General features: G+C 31.3%; 3 long non-coding RNA genes across 3 annotated transcripts in view; 2 read left to right on the forward strand and 1 right to left on the reverse strand.

Moving 5' to 3' along the window:
* LOC139905298 (uncharacterized) overlaps nt 1-25,460 on the forward strand; it is a 295,920-nt gene that overhangs the window by 170,609 nt on the left and 99,851 nt on the right. The window lies entirely within an intron of this gene.
* LOC139905539 (uncharacterized) lies at nt 2,665-5,045 on the reverse strand. The gene is made up of 2 exons (XR_011780404.1): nt 4,377-5,045; nt 2,665-3,086 (listed from the first exon to the last, which is right to left on the reverse strand). It is a non-coding gene; the product is annotated as an uncharacterized lncRNA (long non-coding RNA).
* LOC139905299 (uncharacterized) overlaps nt 19,253-25,460 on the forward strand; it is a 43,813-nt gene continuing 37,605 nt past the window's right edge. The window contains exon 1 of the long non-coding RNA XR_011779940.1: nt 19,253-19,806. This is a non-coding gene — a long non-coding RNA (uncharacterized lncRNA). The remainder of the gene's footprint in view (nt 19,807-25,460) is intronic.

A 25,460-nucleotide genomic window follows, 5' to 3' on the forward strand; every position in this document is an offset into this window, starting at 1 on the left:
GATCAAGCTAAAACAGAAACCTCCCGTGAAAGATCTTGTCTGGTTCTTCTCAGATGAGAAAAATTTCTGTCAACCCTAGAAGCATGACTCAAGGTACAACAGAGGGTTAACAAAAAGTCCTAATAACGTCCCTAGGGCCACATCAGTGTTCTACGCTTCAGATACTTGTTCTCGATCTGCACCATTATAAAATACTGATCTTGGATCTGGCAACAAGAACTCTCGATTTTCTGGATTCCGAGAATGTAATGTACAGCCCACTGAGTTCTTGGGCTTCTAACTCGCTGGAATTGAACCCTTTAGACTATTTTGTCTGCGCCATGTTGAACAGGTTTCCAATGAAGGTCCCCACATATACCAAAATATCCCTGAGAGTTGGAATAACGACGGCATTCCAAAATTTACCCAATGGGACAGTCAAGAAGGCAGTGGGACTTTTCCAGGGAGGTTGTGAACTTATGCACCCAGCTAACAGTGATGTAATTGATTGAATGGTTATTCTATGTTATAATTAAATTTTATTAAAATTGGTTAAGACATAAAGCCACAAATGCCTATACAATTTAATTAAGCGTAACCCACGGTTTCTGACTCTTCCACTCTATAAGCCACTTTCAAAAATATCGTTTTGATGAAACGCAATTCTTGTGGATGCAAGCCCAAAACAGATAAATATTTTGCATTTTCCTATAAAAACGTTTCTGCGTGAACAGCCCCTTAGTCACAGCCCTGTCTCGCCCAAAAATCATCATTTTGCCCTTACTTTAAAAAAAATTCTGGGGTCAGTGGCGAGGTTATCCTAAAATACTCTATTTATAACTAAAGAAGGAATCTGTTTAATTTAAAAGAAAAAATTAATTATAAGGAAGACCCTATTTCTTTCCCTTATATTTTCGTTGTTGTTGTAGATTTTTTGTCTGTCCGCTCTTTCCTTTGAGTCATTTACAAGTGGGTAGCAGCGCTATCTTTCGTGTTTTATTACTCAATATTACTTTGTAGAGTTGGATTCGAGTTCTAGATCGACATTGGGTGAATTGATGTTGAGATGAAGTTTGTGTAAGGCGATTATCCTTATATTTTACTTTGAGTTTTACAATAGGGTTCGAGTTTGCCATCAAGAAATAACATAAATAAGAGAAATTAGGTTGCTATTTAATGGGATATATATTCATTTTCCTTTAATACCACTAGCTTTGGCTCAGTTACACATACAGTAAGGTATTTAAAAAGCTGAAAGTATTTCTCCAGCAAATGAGAAGACCCTCTTAATAGGAAATGAAGTTGCAGGTATTAATAAATACCTAATGGTTAACTTAAATAAGTTAAGAAATGTTAATTAGCCTTAAGTGTTCCACTACTTTAGAGGGTCATTTGATCGATCGATACAGAGCAATTTTAAATATTGATTCTTAAATAGAGCATAACGTTTATAACATAAAAATATTCCTGGGCTATTCGCCTGCGCAGTTAAAACTGTCAGATATATACTGTAAGTGTGTGGTGGGTTTTAGATCTAGTTAAACTTGTATAATTGTTATAATTTGTAGGCTATGGTACCATTCCTATCCTTAGTTACGAACAATTACGTAAAAAATATTTGTAAATTTAGGCCAATTAGTATCCTTTATTTTGAATAGTTATTTATAAATTTGTATTTTACAGGAAACATGAGATATTCCTTGATATCGAAACTAAATAACTAGATACTTGATTACTCGAAACTAATATAGATATTTCAAGTTTCCATGGTTTGAGTTCAAACTATATCGCTATTTCAGTAGATATTCAAGACGAGTTAGAGTATTCACCAAAAAAATTGTCATTACTTATGTGGAGTATTTTTCGAGTTCGAGTAATAATCGAATCCAACTCTAGCAGTTTGTATACTTGCCTGTGTTTTACCACAACTGAGTACGTCAGCTCCATCTATCGAATATTGATGTTTAATTTTTAGTCGTGGATCGATTGTGAAAAAGGTTTTAGGAATGTGAAGCGTATCAAAACGTTGTAATGAGACTCTCAGATAATCTTTATGTCTTTGGATGACCTCATTAGGTTTATTTCAATACCTCTACAATTTCAGACTTTGATCTTCAAGAAGCAGTTGAATAAAAAAAAAAAAAACAATATGGATAGATACTGAATTATCAGGATCAATGGGGTGAAAAAGAATAGAAGATTCGAGTGATTAATAAAGGTTAACGGATATTCCGGACTATGTATAAATGTCGTACAGTTATACTTTTTTGCCAAAAATTAGGATTAGGATAAACGTTAAATAATTGTCCTCGTATAATTCGAAAAAAATTAGATATTAAACTAAGGAAAATTACATCAAGTGGCAAACTAAAAAACTAAAAATGTTTGAGCTCCTACATGCAAAGATTTGAAACATTATAATGTCAAAAACGATGATATCACTAGACATGAATATAATACTAATGGATAATTAATGTATTTAATCATAAATACTGTATACAAACATATGTTTGGTGCTAAAATGGCAACAATATGGTCCTGATTAGGATTGCAGTTCACTATAGTCTAAAAAGTAAATAAGGCAATGAAGGATAATAACTCATAACAAAGAACAATCTTTTTTCTTCCCCTTACCCACAATGTTATCTAACAATAAGTTACAACACGATTCGAAATGCATACATATCCTTCAGATAATTCTTATTAATTTCAAAGAGATATTACAGTCAATTATAGGTTTTGAATTCAAATTTCTGGGATGAAGAGATATCCTAGAGTGTTAACTGCAGATAAAAACTCCGTTGTCATGATGGTAGCTTGAGGCGAATCCAATAATTATAAAAGTCACCTCGAACCACAAAGACCAAGGGGGGAGCTTAGGCCTGGAGGAAGACCACATGAAGGTAGACCAGAAGTCACCCGTATTGTTGCTGTATAAGTTTTGGACCTTCTAGGCGGTATAGGGCTGCTATGGTCTTCTTGATGTTGTAAGTAGTCTCAATGGAGATTTTAAGATCTTTACTACCTTTTCAGCACTTACACCTACACGGAGGAGATTTCACATGCGTTGCCTTTGTTGTTGCTGCCGTTTGGTTGCCTAATCAAAACTTAAAATAAAAAATAATGGGGATGAAACGGAATTTAAATGATACTGCAAGTTTTAGGTACTCACTCTGTAGGTAAATTAATATTGTCTGGCATTTAATAAATATAAATGATTGCACCTTTATATATATGATTAATATATTTTTCATAAAATCAATAGTGTTTTTTTAACTAAACCCCGACATGTAGGCGACATTGAAAAAATACATACATTGCAGGCAAGATTAGTAGAAATACTATTGACCTTGATTACAGCCAATAACGTTAAACATAATATTTAACTCAAATATTCACTCAATGTGAAGTACTTTAAATCCATACGAAAAATTATAGCCAAAAATGAAACACAATGATTATGAGAATGTATTTTATTGATTTTACAGTATATATACATACACTAGTGCGCTCGTTAAATGAAGCTGTTCATTTTGTGAGGCATAAAATAGTGGGATGCTCAAAATGAGATTTAATTAAATTGGAAGTAAAAAAACGACAGCACTAATATGTATTTCGTGGGCTCCAAAGCTTTTTTTGGTCTGAAATGTCTATGGGAATTAAAAAAAAAAAAAAATCAAACTAAAGTTTGAAATACTAGTAGTCGACTAAAAATAATATTTTATTTTTACAGAAGTAGAATAGCTATGTCCGTTGTGATTTATATCGATCTTCTCTCTTAATCCTATTTGTAAAAATAAATGAATTAAGTCATAATTAATTATCAAAATCTATTTTACATAACTTATAACCAACTCTTAATAGTACTGAGTTATTGTAATAAAATTGCATATTTGCAGCACGTCAACCCAAAAAGAAGTTAGAATAGTTTTTCTCAAAATTGAAAATGGAATACATTTTCCAACAAATTATAGTTCATTTCAATGAAAAAATGATTCTGATTAACCGTTTAGAAGTACCGCTAATTGTACTTTAATGTAGCCATAATTCACCGCCACATTTATAGAATTAGGAAATTAATAATATATATTTCTAAGACAATATTGGGTCAAATTAAGTAAAGTAGAGTTTTACTTTCAATTTAATTAAATCTCATTTTGAGCATCCCACTATTTTATGCCTCAAAAAATGAACAGCTTCATTTAACGAGCGCACTAGTGTATGTATATATACTGTACAATCATGGTACTGCCCTATAATTAGAACGCGGAACGGAACGAAAGTAATGGCTGAACGAAAAGCAAAAATTGAATGGAACGCCCAAAATAGCGGAACTCTTACAAGCCTGGCATTTTAAAATCAATTTACACAAAAGATAAAGGAAGATGTTTACTCACCACGACTTATTAAAAATTAACCAAAAAGAAGAAAGAAAGAAGGGAAACATTATACAGGTCTAAGGATTGCGAAAGCACAGATGATTAGGCCATCACAATGCATTGCAAGCATTTCCTTCCTTATTCATGTTTGCAATCGGGCCATGGCTCTGAGTGAACTTCAGAAGCATCTGATTATTATCTCTTTAGATATAATATTTTTGAAGTCCTGTACAAACTCAGGGTCGAAGAGACAATCCATTGCGGCCAGAATTTCCCCAATAATAATTCGTGCTTCAAATGATCAAGAGCCCTTCTCATGCATTTTTGATGGGACAAACTATGGTGATCCAAACAAATTTTCTTCAAGGCAAAAAAAAAACACCGAAAACTCCTCCTTCGGAGCTTTTTCTCATGATGTTAGAAGGTAGTAGATCTTGTACCAATAATTTGGAATGTTTTGTCCTTGGGAGATGAAATTGATTTCAAAAACCATGTTTCAGGGTATTCTTCATCAAAATTTTGGAAGGCGAAATTCTGAACACCCAATTAGGTCACAGAAAGCATCGTACCTTGCTGAATTTACTCCACAGGAAATATTTGACTGTTGGAGTGCAATTTTTCCAGGTCAGAAAATTGAACTCGTGGTAGGTGGCATTATATTTGTTGTCGGGGTATCCAATAAATTTACAAAAGGATTTCTAACTTATGACTGAATATATTTCCTATCTCAAAGTACATAATATAAGAATAATAAAACTTGTTCATTCGCGTAAACTCAACTGAAGATTCGGGTTGCTACATGCAAAGAGATAGAAGTCAATACAACGACGATAAATTAAGTAATTAATAAATTTAAAAAAAGATCAGACGCAACAACCGGTTTTCCTTTACTAATTTTTAAAGTTTGTTTTTTCATGACAGACTACTCAACTCTACGAATATTTCCTAGTACCTATACAACTCTATTAAATATCTATGTATATGCATTATTTGACCAAATCTTCAATTTTGCCAAAAGATTAATTATGTACAAATTTTGAACTAACAGTAAGATTTTTTTAAATTTGAAAACTAATTATTTTAGTCCGTTTTATATATAACATTATTTTGATAACTGGAACATATTTCTGAGATTTTTTTTACCGGTACCGACTTTATTTGTAAATAATATCGACAAAAAGAAAATCCTCTACAATTTGTGTAGCATGTTAACAAAGGGAACTATAAAAATTGGATCTCAATGACAATATATAATTCAAAATACCAGCAGAAGCAATGGTTCATCCTAAATGACAATTATCTCATTAATAGGCTTTATATGTATGATCATCGTTCTATATCTAGAATATTAGGTGAAAACTGAAATAACGTTTTCTTCTTTAGTAAAACTAAGTCATTCTATTATATATTTGTATATATCAAATCAAAATCAAATCATCAGAGGTGAACTCCTAAACTAGTTGCCCCCGTCAATTTTGTTTAGTTTATTATGACCCTCTTCAACATCGACGAAATTACTATCATATGGAATTTAACAATGCATTTATTCGCTAATATATATAGTGAGGTAAATAATATGCCACACACTGGGAGGCCTGCCGTCTCAAATGTCGATAAAATGATGGAATATATCGAGATTGACCGTCATGTTAGCAGTCTTAGTTTCCCCCAGGAGCTGAACATCCATAAATATTACCGTTTTGAACCACTTGCAGAAGGTCAGATACAAAAAGAAACTCGAATAAAGAGGAATTGCGTTTCATCTGAACATCTTTGATGACGCCCAGAAGCTCCGGAAGCTCGGATAGGAAGTTTTCATGCATCAATCCTACAGTCCAAACTTGGCACAATGTGACTACTACTTGTTTTTAACTGTGACCGAGACACAAGGGCATAAAAATTTGGCCTCAATAAAAGCCTGTGACAAGGACTTCTACGAAAAGGGTATTATGAAGTTGTATTCTCGTTCGTAACAAGTTATCAATCAGAACGGGCTATACTTTTGCTTAAATCGGATGAGTGTAACTCTTCTTATGAAGAATTGAAATGAAACCAAAAAAAGTACTTTTTCCACTAGTTAATATTTTAATCTTTAATATAATTACATTTCCATTATTGCACTTTAAAATAATAGAATCAAATTGAATTCTCGAATATTACTTACTTTACTACAAAGGGAAGGGCACTTACCTCCACATCTCCTACGTCTAAGTTATTTATTGTTGATGTAAGAGATAAATAGATTATTGTTGAAGATATGGCATTCACAATAGGCTGCGCCATATTTCAAAAAAGTGCTTGGAACCCTCTCAACTTTTAACACAAATAAAAACAAAATATTATTTTGATTGTATATCTTAACGTGGTAATTAATTTTTAAGATGATCCCCCCTCTTCCAGTTGCCAGCGCTTATTTCTGCATGGATTGTATATGCATTACTTCTATTGTACTATTATATCAATAAAGAATAATTGTTTAAGGTATTATTTTATAATAATTCAATTTCAAAATTTCAGGAAATACTGGAGCCTCAATCGATCGATCTTCTTCATCACCATAGCCATATCATATCAGGCTTCCTAGTGGTAACAACCAAGAACACCAGGTTACAAATTACTTTCAAAATCGTAATTAGTGGAAGTTACAATGCCCCCACCCCTCCTGAATGAAACGTCATTTAATATGAAAACACTTCCTATGTCGCATTAAGTGAGTGGACTACATTTTTTCAGAAGGACAATTTACGACATGACATTTCGCTGAAGGACAATTTGTTTACATGGCATTTTTTTGAAGGACAATTTCGGACATTTGGCCGAATAATGATGTCTAATATAATGATGTTTACGATGCTATATTATAATTCAATTTAAAATGGCAGTATAAGATAAACACGACATCAATTCGAATCGACTAAGTGTTAATCTCTTTTTTGTTATCGATTAATGATCATTTGAACTACATTCGAAGCACATATTACTGGGTTGTGTTCATATAATGATCATTAATCAATGTAATTAGTAAAATAATATTTTTTCTACAAAAGAACATTCATTTATTTACATTATTTATCATTTTTCGGCCAAATATACCAAATATTAATTCAACGAAAAAATATATATTTGTTAAATTGCCCTTTGCCAAATTGTCCTTCGGTGAAATGTCATTACGCAAATTACCCTTCGGATAAATGTCGTTTGGCAAAAATATTTTCGGGGAATTGTCTTATACCTGTCCTAGTGATGCCATCATCTTAAATAATAATTTTATTGAAGATCTTCGCAACCTTAGGATATAAACTTAAAATATTTATTTTTTTCTCATTCAATCATATGATTGGTTATTAAAGTTCAGAGGATTTAAAGCACTTATGTAAAATGTGGCTCAACCAAATTCACAATATATTTTATACGGGGTAAATAAAAAATTGAAAATTATGGGAACGACAGGCCCAACAACCAGCATCCTTAAGAGACCTGTGAATCACAAATTCACATCTATAGAATTATAATCATGTAGGTAGTTACTTTTTAATGAGATATCGTTGAAAAAAAGTAAGTATATAATAGGGGAGCCGGGGACATTTTCGGATCTTTAGACGTAAATATTTGAGTAAATGTAGGGTACTCGAACTTCTGATCCAGATCCGAAACCAAAATTGGACAACTACTTCTCTCGAGTTTTATGAGCATTTTATCTGAAGTTTGCACCTATATAAAATAGGGGGTACATTGTATAAGTCTGCCCGGACGTCATACTTTCTCTTTCTGTCTCAAAATTGGAGACAACAACAGCAGATAGTTGAAATTCAATTATCGCGGCCTTTTAATTATAAGAAAATAACTTCCAAAAGCAGAAATTATATTATTGTAGTAGAAGAAGAAGGATCTCGACTCAATCAATCAAAATTGATCGAAGAAGTGTCGACGTAGGATTAAAAAATCATTCTAGTTTATTCTTCATATTTCTATTCATGTATGTTAATAGTAATTTTCTTTATAAAGATTTAATGGATTTCATGACATAGAAGTTCCTCTCCATGATACCTATTAGGGGTTCATCCTGTAACTATATTAGAATGAGTAATGGTTGATTCAAGAAAAAATCGTGGTTCCTTTACTTTATGAGATGTGATCTCATTCAGTCTCGTCTCTCAGTCCACGGATGGACTCCGAGTAACTCCCCACAAGATAATTCAAAAGCGACAAACTCACAGCCTAATCCACATACTTAAATTGTCATTTAATTTTATGTTTTTCCAAAGTGCTAATTGTCCAAATATATCGAAAAATTCGATATCCCTCTCCTCGTCATCCAATAATATATTCTTTTCTTTTTTTTCAAATAACTTTATTTTATCAAACAAAACATATTTCTTACGACATGTGATAGGACAAAAAACAATTTATACATTTGAAGAATATTTAGAAAAGTATTACATGTTTCTTTTAAAATACAAAAGTTCAATTTTCTAATCCATTATATGAGCCATTTTTCCATTGTGTAAGTGTTATAAAGATTTCTGGATTTTTCATCCGTACAGTAAATATTTTTTGTTCAAACATAAATGATCTCGAAGTTGCATCAATAATATATTCTTCGCTTTTTGAAGTTTTTTCCTTATTATTAAAAAGTTGTGATAATTGAATTTCAACTTTTCCCCCTAGATCTTGGCTTATATATATGATCTTGTGTTTTAGTTTAGAAAAAATATATAATATGGAGTTTTTCGTATATTATAATAAGCTAATAAAGAACAATTACAATGTTATTTTATTTACTTACTTGATTTTAAGGTTATTGTTTTGTATATGATGATATTATCGGAGTACAAAATAATTATGAGTTTCTTTGTTAAAGATAAAACACGACTGATATTACGTCCAATACTTTTGTATTAATGGAAGATCAGGATTTGGCAGTTTGACGCAAAAGTATTTATCATTTGTTGCAAGATTCAATGGGGATTATTGAACAGTTAATTTTGCGTCAAATTTATCCTACATCTAATTGGCTGTTGTCGGAATCTGGCTCCCTCACATTTCCGATCATTTAATCGTAACTCTCATTGCATTATATTCAAATGTTAACTCCAAAAAGAGAGCCCAACGAAGGAGGGCTTTGGCAAATATATTCTCCCTCGAAAAATATCATCAAATAATCATCAAAAACTGTTGTGTAATCTAACTAGAACCCAAACTTTCTATATTTATTTCATACCACTTTAGAAAAATGAGCCATTTTCATACAAAAGGGGCAAAATGAGCAGTTTTTCAAAAAAAAAAAAAGTCAAAGTGAGCAATTTGTGAGCGATTGAGCGATCGCTCACAAATTCTAAGTCTACTAATAACCCTTTTTATGACAGTAACTGATATAAAATTTAAAGCTTGTTAATTTCCTTTTAATTGCACCAAAATCTCAAAAAAACTATCTTGATGATCAATAGAGGCTTTACCGTTTATCTGCCACCGACCATTGGTAATATCTACAGAAATTTCTTGAATAAAAATAAGAAAATAAATCATTATATTTGAATAAATAATATTTTTGCGGCGTTGTTGAAAAGTACACTGACAGCTCTGTCCTATGGTAACATATAGCATAATATTAATCAGATAGCAAATATATGTAGGTATATACTCTTAAAATTGGTCGAGTCGAAGATAAACCAGCTCAGAGTATTTGAGGCCAAAAACAAAACAAAAACTGTTATAACTATTCCCGTCGCCCCTAAATATAATTATATAACTATATAATTTATAATTATACAGCCTTCAAAGATAAATAACATTAATAGTTGAGATTGATTTAAGTACTGAAGCATATGTTTAGTCATTACATGGATAAACTTTTTGTGTTTTCAGCAGCAGGTTTATTAGGTGACTCTACAAACAGTCATTGATGCATGTTTCGAATGACAATTAAAAAACAAAATCCATGATTAGTATTATAGTTGTAATGATACAAACAGTAACATGAAATGTTAGAGAGAAAAGTAATGGTATTGAAAATATAGCCCGATACATAAAGGTTCAATGAAATTAGAATAAAAAAGTCATTAATTATTTGAAAAAAAAAAGAGAATGATAATTATAAGTTATATTCAATTTGGCGCCGAATAATTCAATATTTAAATTCGTTGTATATGTACAGGGTCCTGCTAAATTAGTACAATATAGATTTTAACACAAAATAACTCTCTTCATAAGCATTCAATTAGGCTTCCTTGTAATAAATATATCACCACCTTGATATTTTGTTTGTGAAAGCAAAATTTCAATTAAATTAGTTTACTTTTGAAGTTTCCACATCTACAAATGCATATCTTATCACTATGAACTACATATATAATGAACTTAGATCTTCCTCAAACATGGGAGAGAAGGATTGTAATATATATGTATTGTTATTATTTAAGATACATCTTACCGGATTCAGAATAGAAACATATGTGTGATTCGCGTGTACCTATATAGAAGTCTTTTGTGATTATTCCAAGATTATATCCGTGCTAGAATCGGATATCACAAGGATTATGCGTTCATTGAAAGGCATCAATGATTAGTAATTACAAATATTTGTTTTTATATAAGTTTGTATATGTAAGGTTTTGTAACATTGATAAAGAGGTAAACTAAACTAATATGTTTATTTATATTTTTTATACGACAAATTTACTTTATTTTATCTACATATTTAGTGATTTGTATTTTATAATGGTATAAGGACCTTGCTGAAGAAAAAAAAATCAATTCAAGCAACATAACTGAAAATATGGACGTCGTTATCCCAGATCCCTGATAGAGTCTAAATCTATAGATACAAAGCCCTTGGATCCAACAAGAATTTAATGGGAGGGGCGTTTGCAGAGGGTGCCCCCTCCCCCTAAAAAAAAAAATAAGGAAATTTTATTTTGGACTAGGAATAATTATCGCCATGGAATACAAAACTTAATGAGAAAAAAGAGATAAATTGAAAGAAATTCAGGAATTGTTTTTTTAGAGAAAAAGTTATAAGACCAAATTAGGCAGTGGAACAAAAATTTAATTGTTGAAATTTTTTGGGGAAAAATTGACCCCCCCAAAAAAAAAAAATATATATATGTATGTATAATCCTGAATACTGTCCCTATCTGCTTTCAGAAGGATTATGATCCAGCACACACATCAAATAGTGTTCAGCAGTGGAGTTTAGCCAATTTTGATCACTTCTAGCCAAATTACTTTCGCTTTCCTTCCTCAACAGACTACAATCCATTGGATTTCGCATTGTAGATTATGGCGCAGAAGGAGGTTATTGCCAATCATTGGACCAATAAGTAACGGTTGATGGCCACGGTTGAGGCATTATGGAAGAATATCCCATAAGAAGCACTCATGCCATCAAGAAGTTCATGGCTGTTTTTCGTATAAATAGTGGCCATATTACCGTATATGTACAGCTTCAATATGTTTTTTCAATTAATATTTATAACTAAATGTCGATTAATGCAAATTATGAAATGTCAATGATGTTTATGATGTACGTATATCATTATTTCCATGTATCACTAATCTAGCAGAGCCCTCTATGTATCTTGTATGTAAAAAATTGGTAGGGGTAAAGCAACTCTGACAAAAGAGGCGCTAAACATGACAATAAATAAAAAACAATCACATTGAATTCCTATTGGTTTAAAATTGGCAGAAAATATTCATCTTTTGGCTTGTGTTATTGTTATGAATTGAATTTTTGTAAATAAAAATTACTAGGATGGGAATATTGGCCAAATTAGTGTAAGCCGTAAAAATCGCCGGAAATAATGTCATAAAAAATATGGTAATTTTGGGAAATGACACATCTGCTGTGATGTTATGACGTTTTATTGGATGAGCTTCAAGCAGTCGTAAAACGAAGGAAATAAACACAAATCCCATTGGTTCTCCTTGTATACTCGATATATTAGTATTTTTAGGCTAAAATGATCAAAAACGACACTCTTCTTTATACTCTTATAACTTATTCATAATACATATAGTCTGAGAGCCTGCCACCGAAGATTTCACCCCATAAGTTACAAAAGGTTTGCCCCCCTGAAATGACTGAAATTTTTTTGTCAGCCTGATATCCCAGCGGAGTCTGACCTCCAGACCCCCATAAAAATAGCCTCTGGACGGGTTTTTTGAACCATAAGTTACATGGACAAAACTTGCACCAATGTATAGTATTATGTCAGGACATCGCAAAAAGCCAAATGATGAGGAAAATCATAACTTAAATTATATAAAAATATTCAATGTATAATTTAAAAAAATATCTATTTAAAAATAATGTATCTTCAAGGAATTTTTTCCATTTTGGAGTGATTCCATCTTTTATGGCGGTGTACTAGCAAATAGTCAACATTATCATCATATTTTTTCTGATTTCAATGCCAATTTCATGACGTCATAGTTCGAAAAGGAAGATACTTCTAACTTGATCATCCATCTCAAGTGCTATTCGAATTCGGATTCTAAATTCCACGAGGAACGACGAGAGCAAAATTCATTCAAAGAAAACTATCACACCTGATAAGGGAGTAGAGTGGACTCCTTGCTTGGGAATGAGATACTAGGATCGAAACAATATAGGGATCCATTCACGATGAGTAGATAATTTTAATATTTCGAAATCTTATCACTTTAAAAATACAAAATAAAACAAAAATCCTTGGAGATGCATATTTTCTAAATAGATTTTTGTTTAAATTATATATTGACTATTTTTCTATAGTATAATCCAGCCCACCCCCTGTGGACGCCTCTTTATATAACTTGGGCATAAAGGCAGGAATGACTTCGTCGCCATTTTTTAACTCCAAGTCCAACAAGTAATAACCAGTGGCCGAGTTGTAAAATTAACCCAAGCAGGACGGTCAGCGATGGATTCTGCTTATTTTGATTTGGGGTCCCCCCAAATCAATAAAATTTTGAAAATACAGTTGATTAAAGTGCAATTTTAATGCAATATGTGAATATATATTTTCCCTATAAATAAATATATAATTTTATATATCAATTATGTAAGAATTTTTTTACATAATATATTTTTTTATGAAAGTTATGTGAAATGTTAATAAATAATATATAAAAAGCATGCCCAAATTAATTTTTTTATATTACACCAATGGGTGGGTGAAGGGATGTCTATTTTAGAGCATTTTCATTGAGGGTGGAGGATTTTAGACCGTTTTCATTGATGATGGATGATTTTAATTGTGGGGAGGGGATGCCCCCTCACTCCTCCCTACAACGCGAGCTCTGCATAAACTCCGGAGCAAAACCTGATTGTTACCCTTCGTTTATCATGAATACACATATTAGTTATTACTTTATACATAGATTTCCTGTCTACAAAAATTAAATAGTAATGACAACAGCCTTGAAAAATAACAAATTCTTGTCAGATTACAAAGTAGAAAAAACCTTTTCCGCTTTCTAGGGCAGGTTTTATATACCTCTAATCAACATATTTGTTATTTATTATTATTTAAAAATTAAACCGTCTTGTCTTTTTTTTATTTTTAGGTAGATATATATAACGTTTGAAAAGAGACATGCTTTTTGTAAACGCCCACGGTGGCCTATGATTAGTTTCATTATAATATTTATGAACGTGATTTTTCAATCCAATATTCTAAATAAATATAATAAAAATTTTGCAAAATTGTGAAATTAAGGTGACACAAATAATTTCAATATTTGATATCTGCAATTAATAAATCAAGGCATCATACTTTAAAAAAATATTTGTGGATACGTACATCCAAATATATGTATGTATACAATGAATTTACCAGGATATAAATTATTATATATACCTAATTGATACTGTATCATTCATAAGTCATAAGACGAAAAGATTTATCATGCCAAAAGGAGATAAATCTAAGAAAGGTTGAGTGAGTTCATATTCAAATACACCGATTATTTTACATATCTCTGTACTTATCCTTCTCTTCTTAACGCATACGGAAAAAATGAAATGATAATTAAACATATTAAGAGTATAATATCGTGGCTAATGACTTAATGACATTAATGTGAAAAAATGGTATCTGTTTGTCAGTTGTTGATTTATGTAACAAATTGTCTGGCTGAAACAATTATTTATTTAACTCTAATTATTTATATTAACGCCGTGAATATGAAACGGTTAAATAACAGTACCCACTAGCTATTTTATTCTCTCTCAACCTCGAGTTACTATAGATAGTCGAGTATTAGTGTTGGATCGGCCTAAAATAACTTAAAAGGCTTTAGTCCAATCAGTCCAGTCCTAATAAAATTTGTCAGTCATCGGACCTGTCCTTATCAGTCTTTAGTATAAAGTAAAGCAGCTGAAATTACGTAGTTACAACATCATTTAGGTTGCTGATGTTATATCATGATTCATGATTCATAACCTCCTTCAAAGAGACATGTACCTTTGTAGATGTGTGACTAGAATGTATAATTATACGTATTAGCTATCATTCTTTATTTTCTTAGTTCTTATATTTGTCAATCCTAGGTATGAGTGAAGAAAATAAAAAAATAGTTATGACCGTAGGAATGAAAAACCGATGTATCAGTCCTTAGGACCGTTGAATGGTAAAAAAGATCGAACTGATAAAAAATAAGACTAAAAGGGGAGGAGAAAAAAGACTGATAATGCAATCAGTCCTAAGACGGATCCAACACTATTGAGTTTATAACTGTTAAGCAAACGAATCCTAAATAAACAATAAGGTGTTACGTCCTCCAAGTCAATCGAAGAATCCCTCAAACATTCAATTTTCTCTGAATATTGGATGTTTACACTTTTCTTTAATGATTATTTACTATTTAGAATGAGTAATTAATAATTATTTATAGAGTATGAAGAGGATCTATAATCCAGATCCAAAATAACTAATGGGAATTATTAATTTAGGTAGATACTAGTATATTATTATAGGTATCTTAATATTGAATATCTTTTTTTGATTGTACTATAGAGGATAACCTCGACGAAAATTGTAGTGACCTCATTCATCAGTACTCATTTTAGCTTAATATTTTTCAACCTTAAACGAGACAACAGGTGTATCCGGACATTACATATTTTTCCATATACCCGAAGCATGAGAACTTAAACTTTGTCTTAACATTGAAAAGGTGGACTGAAATACAGCTCTGAATATTGCATCTAATGGATCTTTACTCTTTTCTTTATATATATTTAGTATTTATTAAATAACCGATACAGTTTTGACTACATTTAGAATGAAGAACTACTTATGAAATATCAAGAGGATCTAAATGAATATGCAAGATAATTAATGAAAATTACAAATATAGGTAGACAAGAGTATAATATTAAAAATATATCTTAATATTTGGCTTCTTATATTTATTGTTCTACGTAGGTTTTATTGATGATAACTTCGACAAAAAATTGTAGATGCCTCATTCATCAGTACATATTTAAGTTGTGCGTACAAGTTTCATTATAAAAAAGGCCTAATATGCCGAGAATGGATAACGTTATTACTGTTGACCTATGGATTGCCTTATTGCTTTCTCCATACCATTGAGACTGAATTGAAGAGTTTGGAGGAATAATTAATCGTTTTCGAACACCAGAATTAAGAAACAAAAATTTACTTTACTTGGTATTTTCGAAGTAATTTGCAGATATCGTTGCTATTCTGTCCAGAACATGTGAGAGTCTAGGGACATTCAACATCATTTGGAAATTTCGCTTAAGGTTCTTGACTGATTTTATAAAATAAGCTGTGCCATCGATAATGAAAACCTTTAGTCACTTGTCACAGTAATCAGGGGTTGTTAAGACTGATGACTACTAATCAATACTACAGTCATTGATCAGAGTTTCGTCCAAGACAAGAAGATTATCATGTCCAACAAGTTCTTTCGTAATCTTTGACACTACTTTACTTAGGGACTCTAATTACTTTAGGAAGGTGTAGCGAGAAAGAATGGCTTTGCAAGTATAAAGTTGTATAAATTTTACAAGATTTGTATGACTATCTATATGGAGTGAGACATTGCATGGATAATGCGTCTTGTTCATATCTGACATAAAATTCCAAGTATCAGCACTGGATTCTATTATATACTTTGAATAAAGCTTCAAATAATTATCAGTACAGTTTTTCTTATTCTGTTGAAATGCGAATTTTCTGAAGGCTTAGATCCCAAAACCACAAAGGCTAGGTGACAAAAATCTTGAAGCCTTGCCATAAATCTATACTTTTTCTCCTTTTTTATCGGTGAAAAGGGAATTAAAATTATATATTATTATATACAATTAAAAAATGAAAATCAATGTTTTTTAATGTCAAAAAATAAAATATAATTGTTATATACTTTTTCTTGTTACATGCATTATACTAATTTTAAAACATTTTAGAAATTCTTCATAAGAAAAGTACGTAATATTGAAATTGTAGGTCCAATCTATATCCCAAGTCTAACGCATTTCAGAATAAGTACACAAAAAAAAAACTACCTGTAATATACGCGTTATATTTTATAGAAATGTGTATAAATTATATCTTACATTAATATATTAACGCCAATTTTTTTTTCGCAGCAATGAGGCTTATAATTTTGTTATTTGACACCCATAGAACACCAAATTGTTGGAAAAAAGATTATATTGATCCAATTTTTATAGAAAATGTACCTAAAATATATATTAGGCTAGGCACCTACATGGTACATCCTTGACAAGATATGAGTAAATTATTAAAGGGGTAAATAATAACGAATATTTATACGTAGTATAAACTACCAAAGGGAAACTTATGAATTCATTATCGAAATAAAAATCAAGATCCAAGCTCTTTAACCGCTCTGGTAATCGATTAATAAGTTCCAAAAGAACTGTGCCACCTTTTCCAAATTTTTCTTCCCGTTCTTCCCATTGATATGTAGACTTGCCCTGATATATATCAAAGGAAAGTAAATAACCCAATAGAGAATTGAGTCACCAGACTTTTTAACCGAATGTCATGGGCTTATTCCTAATACATTGATTTCATCCATGTTTGCCAAAATATTCTATCATACTTTCATCGATGGATGGACTTCAGTAAATTTTCTGTTCAAATGATCAAGTGAGGTCTTATTTCGTACATTTTATTAGATTTTTTTATTTGATTGTTGTCCACAAAGTGAAGATAACGAAGTATTGTATCAAAACTGTCTCTGGGAAGAGCTTTGCAAATTAATTTGCAGTCAAACTCTTCATGAAGTTCTGGTGGTGCAATTTATATTCTTTTAACTTCTTCTTTATCGTCTTCAAGAAGGGCCAAATCTTTTTTCTAAAGTCAAGTTGCGTCTATAAAGAAATATATTTGTTATTTGAACAATAATATTAGCATCCCATGAATCCGTTAAATAAAATAACTTCGTGCAAGAATATGCTAAGTCTAAGTCGTATAATACGTATAATTTATGTTATATTAAACCCAAAGCAATAAAAATTGACGTAACGCAAGTTCAATTAAAATGACATAGAATTTGAAGTATGATAGGAAAAAGACATATATTATTTCTACTCATAATTAGTATATTTTTTTCTGTATAAAAATGTCTCATTATTTTTGTATATTTATAATGTACATTTGCCTATAATAATTTGTTTACTCCATTTCTAGTATTAAGGGCCGATATTTATTATTAATTTGTTTCACTTTCTGTGTATAGCTACTATTAAAATTTCTAATTAATATTTTACGTTATAATTAATCATTTTTTTATTTGTGTTTTTATTTTACTCATACTCCTTTAACTTAATATCATAAATATACATTGTAATACTTTAATTTATAAATTTACTTGTAATTAATTAAAAAAGAACCATTTATTGCTATACTTCATATAAAAGATACAATCAGTACGGGCACCTGTAAAAATAACTTTAACTTTTGGTGCCCGCACAATAGTTTGCTGGATTAGGTATTCTACTGGATTCCGTCCTGAAGGTGTTCTAGGGATATTGCATAAGTTTAGCCAGCCTCCAACATCAGAATTGATTAAAAACTGGAGAGGCTGCCGACGGAATGTCTAAATTTACTAGTAACCTACTGCTACGGGTTAAGTGATAATCATAAGTTTTTCACTACTCATTGTATTACATATCATATTAGCAACTTTATTAATATTTGTTAATAAATCTATAATATAGAAATTTGGAAGTTTTTTCATGATTTTCAGGATGTAAATCAGGTATTCCTGAATTTGAAAATTTCAAATAGTAGTAGTTATTATATTCACTCTTGTAGTGTAATATGAAATATAGAAAATTCTCATTTTTATACCACCATCACGTGATATTCTATCCTCGAATAACCTTAACTTTTAATCAATAGTGCCATATGTCTCGCTCTCACTTTTTACAAACACTCGCTCGATGGCCAGCCTATATACTATATAGCAATGCCATAGGAAGGAAAAACTCCAATGTCGATCCTTAATTCTACTCCCAAAGTCTAAGAAAGAATTATATTTATACCTCCAGAGCAAACCTTCACTGTTACAATTTGTATTTCATGAACACACATACTAGTTATTACTTTATACTTCAATGTCAAGGACAACTAATGTTTAACTAAACTAAACTTTAGCAGTCCTTCTCAATGTTCTGTCTTCAATAATTAAATAATAAGAACAAGAGCTTGGAAAATAAAAAGTCTTGTTGAGATTACCAACTAGAAAATGTCGATCCTGGACTCTAAGACATATTTTATACACCTCTATAGTTGAATATGTGATGCGTGAATTTATTATCTTAATCTTGTGTATTCGGATTTTCTGGAATAGACCTTTTATTTTTGTTTTCTATTATTTGATTTTCTTATGTTAAGAGGAGTCAGTCTTCTTTTTGTTGTCTACTAATTAATATCAACGGAAGAAATATGTTTAAAAACATAGAAGTGCAACCTGATTCTATATTGACCTCTGTACTTAGTATTGTGTTGGTCCTTATTTAGGACTGAAGGCTGCAGTCCCGTCCTTAAACTCATAAAGTTTGGTCCTTGAAGACGTCTGTCAACTTTTTTAATAATTTCTAATATTTACAATCCGATGACCGGTCCTAAGACTGCACCGAATAATTAAGGACTTACACAACACTACCGATATTTACATTGTGTAGGGGGATCCCTACTTACTCAATTTATCTTTAAATAAGCAAATGTACCTAAATTGTTTATCTTCATCTTCACGACAACATATAACCCAAGTCATCGAAAGATATTCTTATGTAGAATTTATTACGAGTGCAAGAACAAAAGAAAAAGACCCTATATACATGAGCTTATTCAAGAGAAGGAACCAGTTCAAGAGATAAACATTATTGGAATGAAAAAAACGCGTAATTTAATAAGTAATAGTCCCCTCACCTTTTCTCAGAAGTCTTCGCCAGTGGAAGCAAGTAAGATAACTTTTTTTTAAATATAAAGTTTGGAATCAACTCGTTTAAATGCAGTACTCCTAAGAATAAGCCATGTTTTGATATTTGAAATAAGAATTATATAAAAATGTAGCTTTTGGAATTATGAACGCAATATTATAACACAAATAAATCGTTGACCCGGCGCAAAAACATCCTATCTGGACAAAAGCTTGAACTGAGATATTTAATTTTCAATATTTGGGTGTATATACGTTAAAAGTTTCAGCCTTTGTTATAGCTTATAATAATTAGCATGCTATAATCAATAGGAGAGAAGGGTCTTAAAATCAAATTCAATTTTTAACCTAATTTGCAAGGTATATCTTGATGAACAATAAGAATAAGATTTCCTATGTGATTGGCAATAATTGTATTTAGCATTCTGTTAAGGTACTCTACAGCGTATGAAAGTTAAATTAATTGGGTAGTAATGTGTTTATAAACTTGTTAAAACGATTAATATGTTCGTACAGAAATAATATTATACCATGGACATCTCAAGCTATATTAAAAGATTTTAACTCATACAATCTGTATTGAAAAATCATATTAATAACTTGATAAAAAAAAAAAAAATTATTCGTCACTGGGAGAAATATCGATCACCCTTTTAGAGATTTTAGGGACACGATCACCCTGCTCGTCCCTGGGAGACATATCGATCACACTCGATGTACCCTCATCCAACTTAGGATGATCCAGAGGAGAGACCATTGCACATTCATTATCCAATGATGTGAACGGGAGAGTAGGAACAACAGAGAACCAAAACTTCATAGGATTAAATCCACTTATGATGATGTGTTCCCTGACACGGACACACACTTCACTTCTTGTAAGTGACCAAGGTTATCTTCCTTCTCCACGAGGCCCAAACTGAGGCACAGCCCGTATTGCTCCACCTACCGTAGACTAACGAGCGTTCTCCCTGTCGACGAAAAGGGGCTACCCAACTCAAGCAGGCTAGCTTCACCGACGATCCCATAGCAGGGAGGTCACGTGATCCTGATCCCATCCTCGTCGCCAATGTTGCGTCTTGACGAGGGAGAGGAGACACAAACTATTTATAGGTGAAGAGATCTAGGACGGCCGAGAGAGATGAGGACAAGGAATAATTTTGAGGAATAAGACAATACTTATTAAAGGAACATGTGTATTCTTATTATTACAAAAACTACTCTAATAAATAAATGACTATTTATACTAGGTAAAACACTGTGATTTAATACATATATATATATATATATATATACAAGAAAATACGAGACTAGAAGAAGAAGAACACAAGGGGGAAGGAAAACGCGAATACATTACACAAACCACATCGTTTATCCGCAGAATTCTATTTGCGTTTGAATTAGTGGACGTAGTCTTTCAGGGTCAAGTTTCAGTAATTTGGTATCCTATCAATTTTACAAGCCTTTGCAAAAATGCCCTTTCGTCTTAAATGTTTTGCATATAGCATTTTGAGCTGAGCATAGTATACGCGGATGATTGAAAATTTACAAAAATAACAACGACCGGGCAGAGAAACTAAGGATCCTCAAAGTGTTCTTCTAAAGTGAATGAATTGATTGGTTGTTTTTTGGTAGCTTACATGGAGCAGGCCTGATCAAAAGCTGTTTGTAGAGAGAGTGTTGAGTTTTCAAGAAGCCTGATTGTTGGAGGATTAGTGGCACGATAGAAAAAATCACTTATTAACTCATAAACATATTAACAAGGGATTCATCTGCCGTAGCAATTTTAAATTTACTATCCCTGATTAAAAGTTTCATTATTCTGGGACAAAAATGGCAAAATTGATTTAAAAGACTAAAATGAACTTTACCTATAAATATATTGCAAGTAGATATTTTCATGCATAAATAAAAATACTTAAAAAAATTTTAAATTATAAAATTAACACCTAGGGGTTTGTGTGTACATTTCCTCGAACTTTATTCCTGACGATAACAATGAGAAAATCGTCTGGTTTTAGATAATCGCTTGAAAACTCCAAGTCCCATATTTAATTGGTTTATTGATTAAAATTTGGGATTTTATTAAGAAATTTGTCATCTTGTCCTCCTATTCATAAGTCTTTTTCATAGTTAGAAGCAAAAAATTTATTTCCTTAGAAAATTTCACTGAGTCCAATAGGATTTCATACAGCTTCTCGGCAATACATGTGTGATTAAACATAAATCGACTATTAAGGATTGTTTCAGTGACCAAATGAGCCTTTTCATTCTAGCTTCCATTGTTTATGAGAAGAAAGAATAATTCTGAGCGAATTCAATTTGAAATCCAATGGTACTAGGTGGAAAATCCTTTGGAATTATTATTCAGTTGTAGATCAACCCCTCCTCAATCAATCAAAAATCCGTCGATTGTATTTTCGTTGATACCCAATTTGATAAAATGTTTAGGTAAAAAAGAAAATTGGGGAAAAATGCATTGAATGAATCTTTTTCATATATTTTTTTCTAATTCCTTGCCTACTTCAATAGAATTATCATCTATGTCGAACGCAAATACTCTTGCATGCTTTTGTGAGTCCAAAATAAGTTCAAAGAGTAGGATTCACAATGACTTGGCCTCCCTCAGATTTTAAAACATCCAATAGTTTTTTTGCAAATATAGGAGTATGGATTATATTCGTCTTAAAGGAGAATACTGAGCTGGGGAATTGAACTGTTTAAAACTTATTGAGGCTCATAAGTTTTGAGTTGAATGCCATTTTGAATTACAAAATATGTATATCACGGAAATTATGATATTTTTGCGGTGTGTAAAGTGGCAGCCGATATCAGGATAGTCCTCAAATTTATATTGTCAATCACCTTATCTTTTGTTAGCTGTTGAGCAATAAATGCTTTACATTTACTGATTGCAGCACTTATTGCTTTTTCTGAACTGTACTTCCTGTAAGACAAAATACCAAATAACACAAGCATTTCTAAATATCTTGGCTCAAAATATGTTTTGAGTTATGTAATATAATTTTTTTATAGTTTTCAGAACTGAACAGCAAATAAAATTGAATTTGAATTTGTTATTTATTAGTCCAAATTCTTTGCAGTCAAGTAAAAAAATAATCCTATTAGTCGATATCTGAAAGTGGAAAGTGAACTTCCGGTCATCATTGATGCCTTTCGTAGAATGCATAATCCTCTTTTCCCATGTTTGAGGAATATCGAAGTTCCTTATATACTATGTAGTCCATAGTATTAAGATATTCAGTAGATTTCAAAACTTCAGGTGTAAATTTTACATACCAAGCTGATCTCTGCAATGGATAGCAGCATTTTCCAGTATTAAGAATCTATTTGTGATCCATATGGTTGGAAATTAAGAATGTCTTCGTTAATGGTAATCGTTGTTTATGTTGGTTATTAAAAAAATGGCTTCTATTTGCATATTGGTGGATGACATCTATTCTGCTATTTGAATCAAATACATGTAATTTACTCTATATAATTATTTTCGCAGCTGCTCAGTCCATGCCATGTATGGCTACTTCATCGATAGAATAATCTTTACCAAATATCACCATTTTATGGACGGATGAATCAGTGATGCATATCCTCCATTCCAACTGAAATTTGGACGTGAGGTTGTACATTTGCAGTAGTATAATTTATTTCCTGTTGATTTGACTCGGTTTAAATATGAAAAGTCCTTAAGTCCATGGCTCAATTTAAACTTGGAAAAAAAAAATTATCTCCATTACTCGGCCCATTATCCTAACTAGATGAGTATACTCGAGTATAAACTGTTTGATGTCTCTAGGGATTGTTTACAAAAGACACTTGCTCTCTCTTACGATGCTCTACCTTAGTTATACACTACGTAATGTCAGTAAGTTGGTAACCACTGTGTACTTCAACCAAAAGAAGGAATACTATCACATCCTATTTTTAAGCCCTCTGATTATATCCCCGACTGATGTTTTAAAGCAAAACCTATCTTTCTTCTTCTCTATCTCCTCCAAATATTGATTTCTTTTTGATCGGAACACTAAAAGCATTCTTAGCCTACTATTTCCTATCATTTTCATACAACTAAAAAAATTCCTAGGACACGTTATTCTTAACACAAAAATACCCTAGGTATTTTGTTGTTAGCTGTCGATTCTGTCTTTTCCTTTTATACGTCATGGCTATTTGATAATTTATTCTTTCTCATAAATACACAAAGTAATAAGTTATTCTATACATATGCTCCGTTTCCAAAAAAAACAGGAATGCAATTCCTTGTTGATGTCTCTTCATTTATATAATATATATATTGCCATTTTATTATTTCAATAAATAAATTTTGGCTATCACACACAAACACAAATACACTTTTGAGTAGTGACGATTGTAGGGTTCTATAAAGCTCTTCAGCTGTGTTTTTGTTTGGTTTTTTTAAAGCCTAAGAGGCATATATTTATATTTAATCATGACAAGAACAAAAATGTTAACCTGATGAAATACAATCCCTCAACCCATCTTACTTGTGTAAAAAATAATAGGAAAAGCAGAACCAAAACGACTGTTAAAATCACAACTTCGTTTCATTTTATTAATACAAATATTTATAAGTCCGAATTAACGACCATTGTGGGATAAATTTGTTAAAACGTCTTATTCTTTAGCAATTTCATATTCTAAATTTATTGGAATGGATTTCAAGTTGCATCTGCTTGAATAAATTATCTCCTGCAATTTGTTTAAAAACTCTATAAAGAACCAGATTTGTAGCTACTAGCAAATCATTTTTTGAGGTTGTGACTTGTTGATTGTCTTTTATGGGTTTTCTCCCATATGTACTATAGGCTAAATCTCATCACATCCGTGGAGAATGTGTAATGAAGTTTATAGTTTCTTACTACCGAATGGGCAATTTATACTCTCATCATAATTATTCGACGTATTAGTTAAATTCGCTGATGTACCGATTCATTCACGGAGCCATTTTTCCTAGAGGAAGTAAAAAGATTTTTATTGAGCGTTGTGAATCAATGTCAGACCTTGGGAGACCTTATTTGTCCAACAGTTTGGTTACTAGTTTTTCCGCTTAGGTTTCTCCTGACCTAAAGTTCCCTCCTTATCCGTCTATTTTTAATTGACTCAAGAGCTGTAAAAAAAAAGGGGTTGGTGGTCGAATTCTTTAATTAATCTCTAGGATTTGTGGAGATGGAATAATGGAAGATTAAATTACATAATATAAATTAAACTAATTTTCAAACAAATTATGAGGATTAAAAAAAATATATATTAGTCTAACCAAAAAAAAAAAAAAATCGTATACAGTATCAGTATTTGAATAACACATGTTGTGTTACAATATCACAAATATTCATAGAAATAAATGTCTAAGGTAGTAATTGATTTAATAGAAATAAAATGTCCTTGGCCTACAAATATAATGCAATTTCGTACATAAATTTAAAAACTAAAGTTATATTATATTTATATTTTACTTAAACCATTTAAAAAAATACTTTCAAACAGAAAAATATCATGAATATTTGTACATAATTAAATGCAATCATTGTAAAATATACTTATCCTAACTTTGAAAAAAAAAAAATTTTTTTAAAGCATAATTCACCTTAAAATTAAGAATTTTGTCCATTATCCCTTGCTGAAGTGGCTTTTTGGATA

This window comes from Lepeophtheirus salmonis, chromosome 5 (assembly GCF_016086655.4).
Source record: "Lepeophtheirus salmonis chromosome 5, UVic_Lsal_1.4, whole genome shotgun sequence".
In the NCBI taxonomy this organism is placed as follows: Eukaryota; Metazoa; Arthropoda; class Copepoda; order Siphonostomatoida; family Caligidae; genus Lepeophtheirus; species Lepeophtheirus salmonis.